Source organism: Aythya marila, assembly GCF_965140915.1.
Source record: "Aythya marila genome assembly, chromosome: Z".
NCBI classification, from domain to species: Eukaryota; Metazoa; Chordata; class Aves; order Anseriformes; family Anatidae; genus Aythya; species Aythya marila.
In genome coordinates this window covers 45038101-45053428 of record NC_139080.1, presented here as the reverse complement: position 1 = coordinate 45053428, position 15328 = coordinate 45038101, and the positions used below count along the sequence as shown (strand labels likewise).

The window sequence follows — 15328 nt, the reverse complement described above, 5'->3', positions numbered from 1 at the left end:
CAGGAGAAAACAACACAATCTGTATCAACTCTGCTTTGCAGTCAAGTACTAAAAGAAGAAATCTGGGACAAAAAACCTGCTATGCATACTTGCCCTGCTATGGAAAACACACTGAACTGCAAGTTTCTGCAGTTCCCAGCTCTTGTTCTGCTGTAAGGCAGTTTCTGTTATGCTTACAGATGTTGTAGACGTTAATGTCTTAAAAGTTACATAATTTTACGCCTGGGAAAAAAAGAGTAGGAGAACTAAGACCTCTGTGACTAACATAGAAGGGATTAAAGGGGCATGGTGCTACTAATGGGACCTGCAAGGACACAAACCACCAACACCATCTGCAGAGTATTCCTGCACTAACCCTAGGCATCCATAATCTCCTTTTCAACTGTTTTCTCAGTTCCAGTTAGTTAGAAAGGAAATAAAGAACAATGGTAATACCTTCAAGACCACAGGTCTTTAAAATTAAGTCTAGCTTTCCGAGCGTGGGAGGGGAGCGCATGGCCTTAAGACATTTCCAAGAGTCAAATATTATTCGTCAGCGTTCCATAGAGCATCCCCACCCACCCTACCCTTCCGCTGGAGATGTTATAACACCCACAGTTTTCTTGCAACTGGTTAAGTATCTGGAACTGAGAACGTAAAATATGACACACACTTAAGTAGAAAAACATACTCAGTAACCATCTCCTTGTAGAATAATAATAGTAATAGTAATAGTAAATATAATCCAGCAAAACAAGTTGATTTCTTACATTATTTCTTGCAATGCCAAATGATTGAAATGTAAGTACCAATAGAGGAATCAAGTCACAAAGAACACATCAAGAAAAAAAATGCAGCTCTAGAAATCTTAGCCAAAAGCAATTCCGATTGAGAGAAGTAAAGGAGAGAGAAGGGAAGAGTGAGCACAGAAGCTGCAGAACATGATGAGCCTTTTATTACAAACCCCTACTGAGAAGAATAACTGCAGCTTTGGGGGCACCACTTTGGTCAGTGGTAAGTAAATGACCCCTAACTGTGGCATGTGTACAGTGCTACAAAGAAAAAATGCAGAAATGGACCAAGTAAATAACATTCCGGACATACTGCTGGTTGTGCTTTGGCCATTTATTTCAGCAAAATACAAGTAATTTCATGCCTTATAAACAATCTCACAGAACGCTGTGTACTTTAAGACTACTGTAGGTATACATATAATAAAAGTAAAGATTCTAGTTCCTTCTCTTTCCAATTAAATAATAGAAATGCCACAATCAGAAAATCTTCTCCTTTACAAAAGGATTAAAAAGCACTTTAGGGAGAAAAAGGAACATGAGTTAAATTTTGGGCAAGGAATATGAATACAACTTTCTACAAGGTCAAAAATAAGATTATGTGCAGCAGCGGGATTTCGTTTTAGAGTCTCAGTACAGCCAACAACTTCCTTTCCCAAGAACACCTTAAATAATCCCTTTATTCCGTTTTCCCTTAACAAACAACTAAACGTCCAACTCAGAGCTTCATACAGCAGCAGATACCACTACAGAGCAGTGCAAAGTTCCCATTTATGTTAAGAATAATTTTCTCAAAGACTGAACGTGCTTTTATACTATGTCCAGCACCTACTAGTTTGGGGAGAAATTTGATTCTATGTATTATGTTAAAATACAGATTCTCTGTTTCCAATACATGTTTGAATTCCAGAAGCTCTGCTCCACCTTTACTCATCTCACCTAAATCCCTAAGTCTATTTTTTTAACATGTGGGATGTACAACATCATTCATTGTTACTATTAGTGGTGTTGCTCAAAAATTCAGTAATTCAAGAAAGTGGCCATGTGAAAATTAAGATAATTTGGATGATGATTAAATTGCAATAATTATATATATATATACATATATATATATTATATATAATGAAATATATATACATATATATTTTTAAACCAGAATAGGAATTTGAACCTCATACCATCCATCTGATTTACTAGAAATGAATTATAATGCTTGATATCTGTTGCTTTCACTGGAATTAAAAAGGAAATAAATCTGTGTATGCACTAGGAAGGGACAAAGGTGATTCAGCTCCACAATTATATCAAGACCTGACAAGGTATGCCCAGCCTTTATATGACTCGAGCTGGTGTCTTTTCAAGTCTGGCCCAAGTTTCTAAAGCAGGCCAGAACAGGTTAGCTCGATGCAGTAAGGAAGGTGGGAAACCTCTCCCAGTTTAAAAAAAAAAAAAAGGAAAGAAAGAAAGAAAAAGAAAAACCCCACCAGTCCTTCCCAGGAAGCTGGAGAATTTCCCAATGGCTCTTACAGAAAAATAGAAGTTAATGACTTGTTTTCAACAAGTATACACTTGGTTATACTTTTAAAGCAAAAGGTTATTATTCTGACCAGAATTACACCCTTATAACTTAGATCTTTGTACAGAAAGAAGGAACAAGCTCTTTATCCAAGTAAAACTACAGTTAAGGGAAATATCAACTCTGTAACTATGGTATGAAGGGAAGCATATGAAGGAAAATATGAACTCCAAAGGGAAAGAATTTTTTGGTTGGAAAGGCCAAGGGGTCCTTGTGTTCTAATCATCTGAATCCACTCAAGTAGATGTTCTTAATAAATGTTCTCTGTAACAAATAAAAGGTTTCCAATGAGTCCTAGAGCTCTGAGCAGTAATATGACCAGTTTAGAAGCCAAGTTTCTGAAAGCAATTTTGCAAAACTTCTTCTCCAGCCTTATGACTTGATGCAGGTGCTGCTTTGCACAGAGGCTGCAGCAGTGTGCTATTTTTGGCTGCTCACACATAATCAGACAAGAGACACATAGCATAAGCTCAAGCCAAATGTACGTGCAAGAACTTAAGTACACATTTAAGCTAGGAACATGAAGCACATTTCTAACAGGCTTGTTCCACCCCTTTTGAAGGAGAACTTTTTCCCCCTAAGCATACAGGGATTTGCAGATACGTTTCCTTATGTACTTTCTGAAACAACAGAGCTGAGACACAAATTATGCTTCTGGAGTCAAAAGTAGCACCCCAAACCACTATTACAGAAGTAAATTATAATGTAAAATACTTCTCATGTCTTGATAACACTCCACGTGTTGTTTATGTTTTCCTATTCATAAAAAGGAAGTCAGATAGTAAATGGGTTAAAGAGTTATTTTACTTCTAGAAAATTCCCATGTAAAAGGGAGCAGGGAAAATACCTCAGAAATATGTTCATAGGAACATGCTAACATTGAGACATACATTTCAGGATTACTGAAATTCAGAAAGTTAGACAAGTAAATGACAGCTCTTTATAAACATCTTATGCAAACTCTCAACAGTTGCCTTCAACCTACATTACTGAAGTGATACAGAGAACAATATTATCATATTGCCTCCAATATCTACATCAGACTTTGAATGTTAGCTTACTTTATCTTTGAGGACACTTGTGTCATTGGAAGCAGGCACAAGAACGTGCCACATCCAATTACTTACCTCTGTAATCTCCAGCAATCTGGTATATGTTACATTTCAGTACTGAGAGAACTAAAGAGATGAACAGCCCTTTTTGATCTCCCAAGTTTACTGTATGCCAGAAGCTGAAACATACATACAATGAAGTTGTAGAGACAAGAATCTTGTAGTTATAAAACTCAAAATTGCACCAGAAATATTGGAAACTTTGTAATGACATTTTCCCTCCCTATAATCACACTGGGAAACAAACCACCAAGTGAATGGAAGTGACAGATGACAGTCACTCCAGAGCAGATGAACAACTTCTTGTTCCATAAATCCTGCAGTAATACAGCGTTCTTGTAGGCAACAGGGAGCTCTCATGTGTTGGAAGGAGGATGATATCAGACAATCTCTAAGTACAGAGAATCTAGCCTCTGCTTACTGATCAGAAAACTGGGCAGCAGCTGCTCCATGAATTGTCAATTACTTTAGTTTTGCTTATTTTGTTATACCAAACCAGATTAGTCACACACACTAATAATAATAATAATAATAATAATAATAATAATAATAATAATAATAATAATCTGGGTTTGTAACAACTCTTGATACTTCTCATATCTGCATTCTAAATTATGCTAAATGAACAGCCTCGAAGTAAAAACTTATATAGTAACACAGTACTGATCCCACATGACTGTGACATACACCACATTTCACAACTTTTATTTTAATTAAAATATCCTTGGAATTACAAATCAACTGTGGATTTGACTCGTTGATTTTTATTCACAGAGGAAATTTTATAAGTTTTCCTCAGAAATCAGAATAGCTCTGGAATTTCATGACTGACAAAAATGAAATAAAACACACTGAAAACCTTGCCAAGCATTGACAAATGGTACTTTCTTATGCCAGGACCTCCTCATTTTGCAATTGCAAAAGGACCAATCATCCTGACCTGAACAAAAAGGGACACAGGATTTAAATGCTTCAAAAAATAAACAGAAAATTCCATGCACCCACAGTTAACACTAATCTGCCAACATAAAGGTAAACTGTATCAACCCATCTAATAATAATTCAATTCTCTTAACTTTTTGTTCACAAATGAATAGATATGTATTATCCTGTCATGCAGCAGCAAGCATTTCCAATCACAACTTGCTTGAAACGTTATGTGAGTAAAAGGTCACACTATTAAAAATGAATCTCCACTATTCTGATTTTTTTTTTAAATAATGAAGATGTAAAAAAAGTCAAGAAACAAACCAACCTGTAAAAATGTATTTTTTCATTTAAAATTAGATCAAAAATAACTAACCATATGCAGTGTGATACCACACATTAGTGTCTTTGAAGACCATAGGACAGTCGATCTAAAAGGGGGGTTCTCATTTCATATTTCTACCCTACGGAACTTCAAGTAGAAAATGCAGAGCTGTACCTACTAAACCAAGATGTTTATCCAGCTGGCTTACAAGGTGCACATCAAGCAGACAAGAAATACATTTAGAGGATTTAATTTTTACTCCAGTCTTGCAAAAAATGGCCCTTACTCTTTTCTATTTTTTTCTAAACCATGCTCCGTTCTGAATTTCTAGCATTCTTCTGGTGCTCAGCTCCAGAAGAACTGTCCTCTATAATCCAACCAAAATATATAGTATTAAAATGATAGAGTGAAAATATTGCTTCCAACAGAAGGGTTACAGGAATTTCCCTAGATAGAGCTCTTGAGATCAGAACACACCACAAAATAAACAATTCATTAATAATGCAACTAATTTACTTAAATAATGCTGTCTCATCATCTGTCTAATCCACGGAGCACACACATTGACATCACTAAGACAAAAACTTTAATTGTGATTTTACAGAAATTCATAAGACAAAACAACTTATACGTGATTGATACCATGCAGTCATAGCTTATTAATAAATCCTATCTGCTTCACGTGTCCTGACCTTGGACTTTCCCCCAAGAGGGAAAGAAAGGACGTATTTCACATGTAGGTGTCTGTCTGATAAATGCCTCTGAACCAAGCAGTGCCGGTGCACTAACCTGAGTTTGTAACAAGCTCATCAGGAACTGGAGCTGACAAGATCAACCATCAGTCAACCCAAGTAAGAAACAGAGTTAAGGAGTTATTCTCCATTTGACCTCTGATATTCCCCAGGATGCCTAACAGCAGCTCTAGTTCACATCATTTCATCTTACGCATCCTTCAGATATGAAGAACTTGCAGTGCTTGTTTGGAGCTCTTTAGATTTCACTTCCTGATGTCTTACATAAGCCTAACAATATCTATACATTTAGACTTTTCTACTCCCAGGATTTGCGGCATGAAGCAAATTGCCTGCTGTTGTACGGAAAGAAAAACAAACATAGAAAATTATAGGGGAAAATAGAAGGAATTACAGTTTCAAAACCTTCTACTGCCCATCAAGATTTTTCATTATTATTTGTTTGAAACCTCCCTCTCACAAAAAAAAAAAAAAAAAAAAAAAAGAAACCTCTTATAAAATTCAGTAGCACTATATTTCCATGGCTACAATCTTGTTAGAAAATCTTACAAGCTAGAACTCTCTAGAACATCTTGAGGACTAAAGCTTTTCATGTTTCATATCATATTTTCATGTTTTCATATTCATATAATAATTTTTTCATATTTAACTGATTTATTGATAGGAGTAAGTGCAAGCTCAATTTTTAACATTCACACCATGCATACAATTACTTTTCAAAAAGTATTGACATTGTTAAAATTGAAAAATAATTTGTGAACTAGTGCTACCAATTCCCAAATTCCTTACTAAGTATTCATACTACAAAATGATACTGTTTTGTGTTTCCAAATGATAAATCATATAAGCTGTACAACTCAATTAGCCTTCCCCCCCCCGCCCCCCTTAATAAACATAGATTGGAAACCAATGTAGATTATTCCAATTAAAGAGCAAAGAAATAAAAATAAAGAAAATAACAATACATGTATTTTGATTTTTTTTTTTTCAGTGAAAAGTACTTCTGGATATGGAATTTATCATGGAACTATCATTTTTTATCCAGATTTCATGTGAAACTGTTCCACATTGTAATTCATAATTTTAATTGATCATTTTATTTAAATAGGAGGCTAATAGAAAGAGACATAGATACTCTCACCTCTCTTTTTATACATTCATTTTTTATTCTTTTTTGTTTTCCATGTGTGTGTGATAATAATTATTTTTGGTTTCTAAAGACTAAAAGAGAAGTTCTTGTTTTATACCAGCAATGCACATAGAATTTTTTTTTCAGAGTCTTTTCCAACTGCTCTTTATATTATCACAACAGTCACAAACAACATTTCTCAGTTCCAGTCTAAACAATGACATTTGTCACTGATACGTGGATGTTATTACGTGATCATGGATGGATTTCATTACTTGTACTTTTGCATCATTGCTATTAGTGGAAGACCTGAATTTCCTTCTGCTACATTGTGAAGCTTCCGGCAGATACTAACAGAGCTGAGAGCCAAAACACAAATCAGCTACTATGATAAATAGACAGGCAGAAGGGGCAAAATTTATCTGCTTCTCCATATTCAGATAAAATTCACTCAAGCTAAGATCCAGTATATTGAAAGTCTCAAAAGATGACTTGGACAAGACAAAGTAAAATAAAGAAGGTGTCATTTTTTCTTCATTTAATATACAGAAGACAGCTTTTATCTACCTACACAAGAACAAACAAACACAAGAAGCAAAGCACCAAACAAACAGCAACACCAGAAGTGATTACTTGTTCTTTGAATTTTTAAAGATTCGTTTTCTCAGTGTAATGCTATTATCTATTCTAACAGCATCTGTATCACTGTTCTAAAAGCAGCAAGGTAATGAAATCTGCTTGAAGGCTGAAGTGTTTCTTATTAAATCTTTACAAACTACAGTTAGACTAGTATCCCAAAACAAAATAAACCTGAGGAACGTTTTTGCTTTTCAGAGTTTTCTATCACAAATATTTCACCTGAAGATTGAGAAAACTCTGGCTATATCCCTGAATCATCCAGGAAATCCCTAAAATCACAGGAGCAGACAGAGCTACAAATACCTGATATTTCTAAGGCAAATAAATAAAAACATAAAGCTCAGAGTTTTTTAAAAATGATCAGAATGTCTTCTCATGCAATAAAAGAGGCACAGGTCCAATTCTTCAAAATTTTCAGTTCATATCTCTTGCTGCTTGTGCCAACAACACATATGGGAGCAAACAGTGAGGTGAAGATAGTTATCTGCATGTGACAGAATTTTTGCCAATATATAGTATCGCCAGCAATTCTTGCTGGTACCTGGTGGTACCTAGTAGTATCTACAAATCCACTTGCTGAAGCCTTTCATTGTACTTAAAAGACTGGCTACAAAACCAATGCTGCCAAGTTTATTCTGATTCTCAACATTCGTGCTAAAATGCATTATTTCTACTATGCCTTCATCCTCTTTCTAGACAAAAAATGCTACAACACTCTGCACTCTCCTGTCTTAAAAATGGTTCAGACAATATATGTTTAACTAAATAATACTGCTATCTTCCATTACCCATTTTTCATATTTTTGTCATCTATAAGTAATACATAAACTGTAAGTGATGTAAAAAATGTGGTTCTTGTTACATTGATTAATGCTACCTAATGCTGTTAGCAGACAGAGAGAGAAAAAAAGAGAGAGAGAGAGAGAGAGACAGAACAACATACAAGAGTTAAGTAATGGCTTCAAAATTATTTTTTTAGTTTATTTTGTGCAGCAGCTATGCAAGCCTTCCTTTTTGTATGCATCAAGTCAATAAGATATCTGTTGTGCTTTTGCACAAAGAACAAAGATGCCTTTATCAATTCTCAAAAGTCTGTGGGACAAACCATTCATGCTGTCAAACCTCCTAAACCCCTTTCAGCAAATAATGAAATCCATCAGTGACAAATGTCAACATACTAATTTGTTATATACGGAACAAAAGCAACATTCAGACGAGGTGCCTCATTTCATGTTATATCAGCCCTTCAATTTGTAAGAATTTTATGGCAGCCCACAGATCATGCAATATTAAAACAGAACAGTATTATAATGACTAGAACTAGAACAATCTATTCTCCTTACAATAAGTGCTTAGCAGTCAAACAAAACTGTAAACAAAGTCTTTTGGGAACACCAAACTCTTTGCAATGTAGTAATTTTCCTCCTTTTCGGGAGATTATTTCCAAGTAAAATGGTACATACACACACACATTCTCTTTCGCACACAGTCACATTTATTATGCTGGTGGAAAAATGAGATTAAATTACATCATATCCAACGACAGAAGAACTTCAGTGTGCATGCAAATTACTTTACTATGCAGGACATCCAGCTATTATTGTTGAATCAGACAGTAAAAGGACAGTTTAACTGGAAGTAGTTAGTCTGCATGTGAATTATTTATTTGTCACACAAGGCATCTTGCTATTATTACCGTATTGTACAGCAAGGGACAGCTAAGTTTGAAATATCTAGCATACCTAAAAACTGAGCTAATGTCACTAAGTATTAAGTATTACCTAGAAATGAGCTTTTATACTGTTGCATCTTCATGAATTTAGCTTTTCACACATTTCCTAATCAGTTTCAGTCCATCATAAGTACTAAATAAGTATTATATATTATATAATATATATTACATTATATATTATTATGTTATTCCCTGCTGTCCAGGACAATACCACAGGATACTTTTATCTTCTCTTTTTAAGGATGCCAAAAGGAAGCAAACACCATTATAAACATTACAAGCATCTACTGAATCCATCATTTCTTCTGGAGTTTTTCAACATATAGATATGTCCACATAACTTGTGCATTGCAAATTCATCAAGTAAACCCTAAAAATATACACTTTTAAAGTTGTTGAATTGAGAACACCAAATTATGTATTTAGCAAAATGATAGAGAGAATACAGATTATGTTGGTATGTAAGGGTTGTGAGGTATTGGAATGGTGGAGTCACCATCCCTGGAGGTCTTTAAAAGACGTTTAGATGTTGAACTTAGCTATATGGTTTAGTGGAGGACTTTTTAGTGTTAGGTCAGAGGTTGGACTCGATGATCTTGAGGTCTTTTCCAACCTAGACAATTCTGTGATTCTGTATTTTTACAACTCCAGAAAGGGGGTGGGGGGTGGGGAGTGAGGGTTCTGGCCACAGCAAATAAATTGCCATGGGTCCAATGACGATAATTTTGAGATTTCTATTTTATTTTATTTTTCAATCAGCAGGGTTTAAAAAAAAAAAAAAAAAAAGGAAGAGGAGGAGGAGAAATTTGATTGCTACCCATCTATACTTCTGTGAATAGTTCTGGTGATACACTAGAAATTCTCTTCTTCTTCAGTTAAATTTTTGTCAAGGCCATACCTTCATGTTTGAATGGGGTTACCAACCACTCATAAGAACCAAACAAGATTCCCAAATTTCCACCAAGACCAGGTAGAATCAGCTTTCCAGTTAAAAACACTTAACGTTAGTTGCATGACAGGTAGTTCCTGTTGGATATTCCCTTGGAGACTCAGTTGGTTCTATACTTTGTCAGATGGTCTTGTTTCTATATATTCCATGCAGTCAGTATTGATCACATTAAGATTTTTTTTTTTAACTTCAAATGGCATTTGACATTCAAATCAGTTTGAATTTATGAACCCAAAGACCAAAATGTTTTGAAAATTGCATGATTTTTCAGAAAGTACAGACTGAAGTTTCCAAAGTTAAGTTTTCCAGCCAAATCCACTCACTTTGCTGTAAATCTAGTTAATCTCCACAGACACTAGTTACCTTAAAGTTTTAATACTAGCAGAATTTATTATTAACTGTGAGAACGCTCGCTGAGACTTGCATCAGTAATCAACCAGTGCATCTCCGACTTGGGTATATACTTGCTTGACTGCAAGTTGAATTTTAGCACAGCAGTTGCATGTCATTTTTGGAGCAGAGAACACTTAAAAAGACAGATTCCATACTGAGGTCCTGTTCTAGGTTGAAATCTTTAGGTCTATCATACCGTCCTCACCACCCATTAGCAAAGTTGTAGGTAGAAAAAAGAAGCTGTTACCCTCTCCATGGCCTAACACACCAAGGGACAGCACAGTCTGTTTCTGCTGGGCTCTGTTCCAAGCTCTGGAGAGAAAAGCTCTTCCATGACAGCACTACGTATTACCCCACCCCCCCTCCCACCCCGCCAGCAGCTATCACTCTGTAACTCTACCTCCAACAGGTTTAAAATTATTTAACTGGGAATTAATTGCAAATGTTACAGTTATGCTGATGTATGCAAATTGGACGTTGCTGTTTCTTCTCAGAAAGCATTGGAAATACCTTTCTGACTGCACTTGCATTTTGTTTTCTGTGATAATGACTTTGCATATGCACTACTGTATTAGCTCAGATCACCTGGCTGAGCGAAAACAGAAACTGATTTCCTAGAGACAAATAACATATCTAATCTGGCACTACTGAACAGCACATCAACACCAGGATTTGTTCAAAATCTAAGGCCCATTTCTCAGATACTACAAAGAAAAAATCAAAGATATGATAGCAGTAAGTAGAGACTGTGGCTTATACTGTCCATAATGTCAGAATGATTGGAATTTCCAGTATGTGCCCAGTGTGGTATTTACGAAAATGAAGGCGCTCAGACCATAAACACAATTATGTGAATCACACCTTCTCTGGCAATAGCTCATTTTTCAGAAAATCATGTGAAACTAAGACTTCATGTAGACTATAGTATTATGGTACAGCTTTCATTTTTATCCTTTTGCCTTTTCATTCCAGTAAAGGCAGGCAGTTTTTTAGTACGTGTAAATCAGGTGTATTCACACCAGTAAATTGATACAGAATACCAATATTGCTCTGTACGAGTGCTCAAGAGAAGCTCTCTCTGTGCTGTTTTAAGATGTCTTTAGCATTTCAAATTCATTGCAGACAAAATGTGATAACCTGAACTTAAGTTGTGGGATTCAGAGGGAGGAATTCATATGTAAATCTTTCTGTTCCAAGACATAGCTTGCACATAAATCACCTATATACTGTGTCATATTAATAACTAATTACAAATACATCACAGAAAATCAAAATCATAAGCATCAGCACTGTCACTAATAATTTTGCCTTACTGACCTACTGAAGGCAGTGAGGAATGGAAAGATTTTCCCCAAACAGCTCATAATCATATTCCAGAGTTATTTGGAGATAACTTGGTTCTGTCTCCAAACTAACAATATCGCCTCTTATATGTTGCCTTTTCCTTTTTCTTTGTTGTTGTTGTTGTCTGGAGCACCATTAAAGTATAACTGAGCTCAAGCTAGCACTCAGAAATACATAACATTTTATGCGTAAACATAGAAACCTTTGAAATAATAAGAAAGATATACAAAATAGTAGCAAAGCCATTTCAGTCACTGACAAGTTAGTCTCCTCCCTTCCTTCATCATGCTAAAGTCTAATTTGGGCTTTTAAAAATTTGCTTGGTGACCAAGCCATACAAAGCTGTCTTTTGGTGGTCTGTGACATCCTCAAGAAGGCCAACAAGTCTGTTCAGAATTACATCACAGATTTAACTCAGTATCTATAACCAACAAACTGGTGATCACACCAAAAATGTATTCCTGAACTCCTTAACTTTTTTTTTTGTGTGTGTGTGTAAATAACAGATATGTAAACAATAAGTGATAAAGAATATGCCAGAACATTCACTGTACTGGCTCTTTACTAGAGAGCCATAATACTACCCTGAATGTCAGCTTCACACACTTTAAGCAGAAGATGGTTTTCTGAGTAAGCTTAAAGATGTTTGAAATTCTAAAATTAAGCTACAGGGAAATGAACCTTTAGAAATAGCAGCACAACATCATACCACAAATGAGGCAGACTATAAAGTGAATATGACTAGACTGTTCAATTTCAACATTCAAAATTAGAATTAGAAGTCAAAAATATTATTAACTTGCCATATCACAGCACATAGTAACCCCCTTTGTTAAGCAGAGACATAATTTATGCAATATTGTGCAAAGAGCAAGCAGTCATCACAAACCAGATGCCTGCCACCTGGCAAGAAAAAGGATTGCCCTTGAAATTGAAAGGAATGAAACCATCCTTTATGCTACCACAGACAAAGGAAATCCAAAAAACATCCCAAAAAAAACAGAGGTAGTCTTTTATTCACAAACCACAATCTCCAAGCAAATTTTTAACATTTTCAAACACACATCTCATTAATTTCCCCCAAATCTATCACACTTCCAAATCCCTAAAAAAAAAAAAAAAAAAAAGTGTCCTTCTCTCTTCCTTGTAAGCACTCTCAGCAGTCTATTTAGAAAGTACCTATACATATTCCTCCACCAATTTCAATGGGTTAGCTCTTGATCTTTATCATACATTTAAGATCCCTATTAGCAAATTACCAGCAACAAATTGATGGGTAGCATGGGTATGTGAGGAGAAAATTCATACAAGAATACTCAGACTACACTGTATCACATATCAGCCCTAGGAAAAAATGAAAAACCATGTTTAAAATTTCCACTAAAATATAATCCACAATAAAATAGATGCTAATATTCATAAGACATGCTATAAAATTTTAACAATATTCTGAAACATACAGCAGTTTGACATTTCAGCTTTTCTCAAAATAAAATAAAATAAAATAAAATAAAATAAAATAAAATAAAATAAAATAAAATAAAATAAAATAAAATAAAATAAAAATGCTTTTCCTGTGCAAGCACAACCAGAAGAAATCTATGTAACAAATTCAGTCACTGAAATGTAAAATAAAGCATCAAAACGTCTTTAAATATATTGAAGGTTTAGGTTTTGATGGTAGTATTGACAAAACTTTCGAAATGTGTGTTTTAATTCATATTTTTCTTCTAAAATTAAACTGTTTCAACTATTTGGATGGAACAGATGAATGAAATGAGAGTGCAGACTGAACTGTTTTGGAAGGATAGCTGATACAGTTTAATGTATATTAAGAGCTTCAAATAGTTACTCATGCACACAGGTTTGAGAATCTATTTGTACCTTTCAAAGAATATTTTTTCTTATGAGAATATATTCCAATCTTTAAATTGCACTACACATGTTAATCCAGTTTTTTAGAGAACTATTGTTATTTTGACTTCAAATATAGTGGAACAGACAGAAAGGTTACATGATCGTTCTCAGGATACAGGAGTCTGTTTTTCATTCCTTCCCTCACACATCAGTGAATAAGTACAAGGGTGCAGAATAATTTGGAGATGGCCAACACGTCAGAGGAATCTGTTCTGTCTGCAACACAAAAACCCTAAAAAGTTGTCAGTGGCAGAAAAAGTACAAAAGCTAGCAAATAATTCTTCAGAGTAAAAGAATAAAAAATTAAAAGAGTATAAAAATAATCTAATAACAATCCTTATTTCATTAGCTTTATCAGTGTTCCTCAGTACAAGGATAAACAAGTTATTAATATAAAAACTGCCCAGATTCCCCCCCGACACACCCGTATGACTCGAAATGTCCCTTGTCCTCTCAACAGATTTGTCAGTGTTGTTTAAGGAATGCTCTTAGGTATACCATTGAACATTTCCAAAATGAGCATGTGGACACCCATGTCATGACAAAACATCACATCAAGCCAGTTCTATTCAGTCTTCTCTACTTGCACTTAACGAAAATAATGAACATTTGAACAGTTTCCTACACACCATAAAAGACAAATAATCCACTGCCAAGAGACCTCCCTCACCTTGGTTAAAGCTTAGGATAAGTAGATGTCAACAATTAATTCAAAGGAAAATTTGTTGGAATACCTGGTTTGCAGTTTGAGCATTAATGATAACAACAGACACCAGCCCGACGTTTTTAAATCAAGCAACTTCAGCAATAAGTAGAAAGGGATCAAAACATCAAGAAATTCAAACCATTGCTTAAAGGATTTGCCAGATTTATTGTCCCTGCGAAGATTAAAACCACCCACCATTAGAACTGTATATATGTATCACTCAGAAATATCAAAGGTCTAAAAATTATGAAATCAGGAGAATGGTTTCTAGGCAGATAATAAATAAAGCGCAAGTTCAGAATACACAGGCTGAAAAATAACCAGGTAATTACGTAAAAAGGAGCTGACCCAATCTATCATTCCTGTTGTAATCAACAGGCATAGGAGTATGCTCAAAGTTGCCAGAATAATAGTAACACCTTTTCCCATGGCTTAAGTTAACGAAACTAATGATAGCAAGATAAAACAAGGGCATTTGAAACTACCACAACAACAGACTCACTGACACTTTGTAAGAATTACGGTGTCAGCATAGGTGTCTTCATATTCTCACAGACCTCTCAAGCTTAATGAGTGAATACTGGAGTAAAGCTGCATGTTTCCCTGAGCGTGAGAGAGGGAAAGGGAGTCTTTTTGTATCATACTATCTTGGTGCATCACCAACATGTTTTTCTGTCTCTTTTTTTTTTTTTTTCTTCTTCTTTTTTTTTTTTTTTTTAATAAGCATAAAAAAACTATGTGAAAACAAAAAAAATAAAAAGTTGCCAGCATGTAACAACTGGAGCAAGGCACAACAGAGGACTTTCAAACCACATCTCAGGCTTATACTCAAACTGAGTTTGCAAGGAAGTTTAGCGTCTGGAAGCAGGATTAAAACTTTTTTTTTTTTTTTCTTTTTAAATCCCAATTCTATGACAACTGCACTGAAATATCAAAGGATCTGAGTTAATAATAGATTACATGGTCGTATCCTTTTCTCTAGAAGAGGCAGGTCTGGCAACATCTTACAGATCCCTTCTAGTTCCTCCTTCAGCTATGTTATTAGCTTCAGATGGGA

General features: G+C 35.0%; 1 protein-coding gene across 16 annotated transcripts in view; it reads right to left on the bottom strand.

Annotated features, from left to right (window-relative positions):
* The window catches only part of AOPEP (aminopeptidase O (putative)), a 202101-nt gene that overhangs the window by 123243 nt on the left and 63530 nt on the right, over nucleotides 1-15328 (bottom strand). The window lies entirely within an intron of this gene.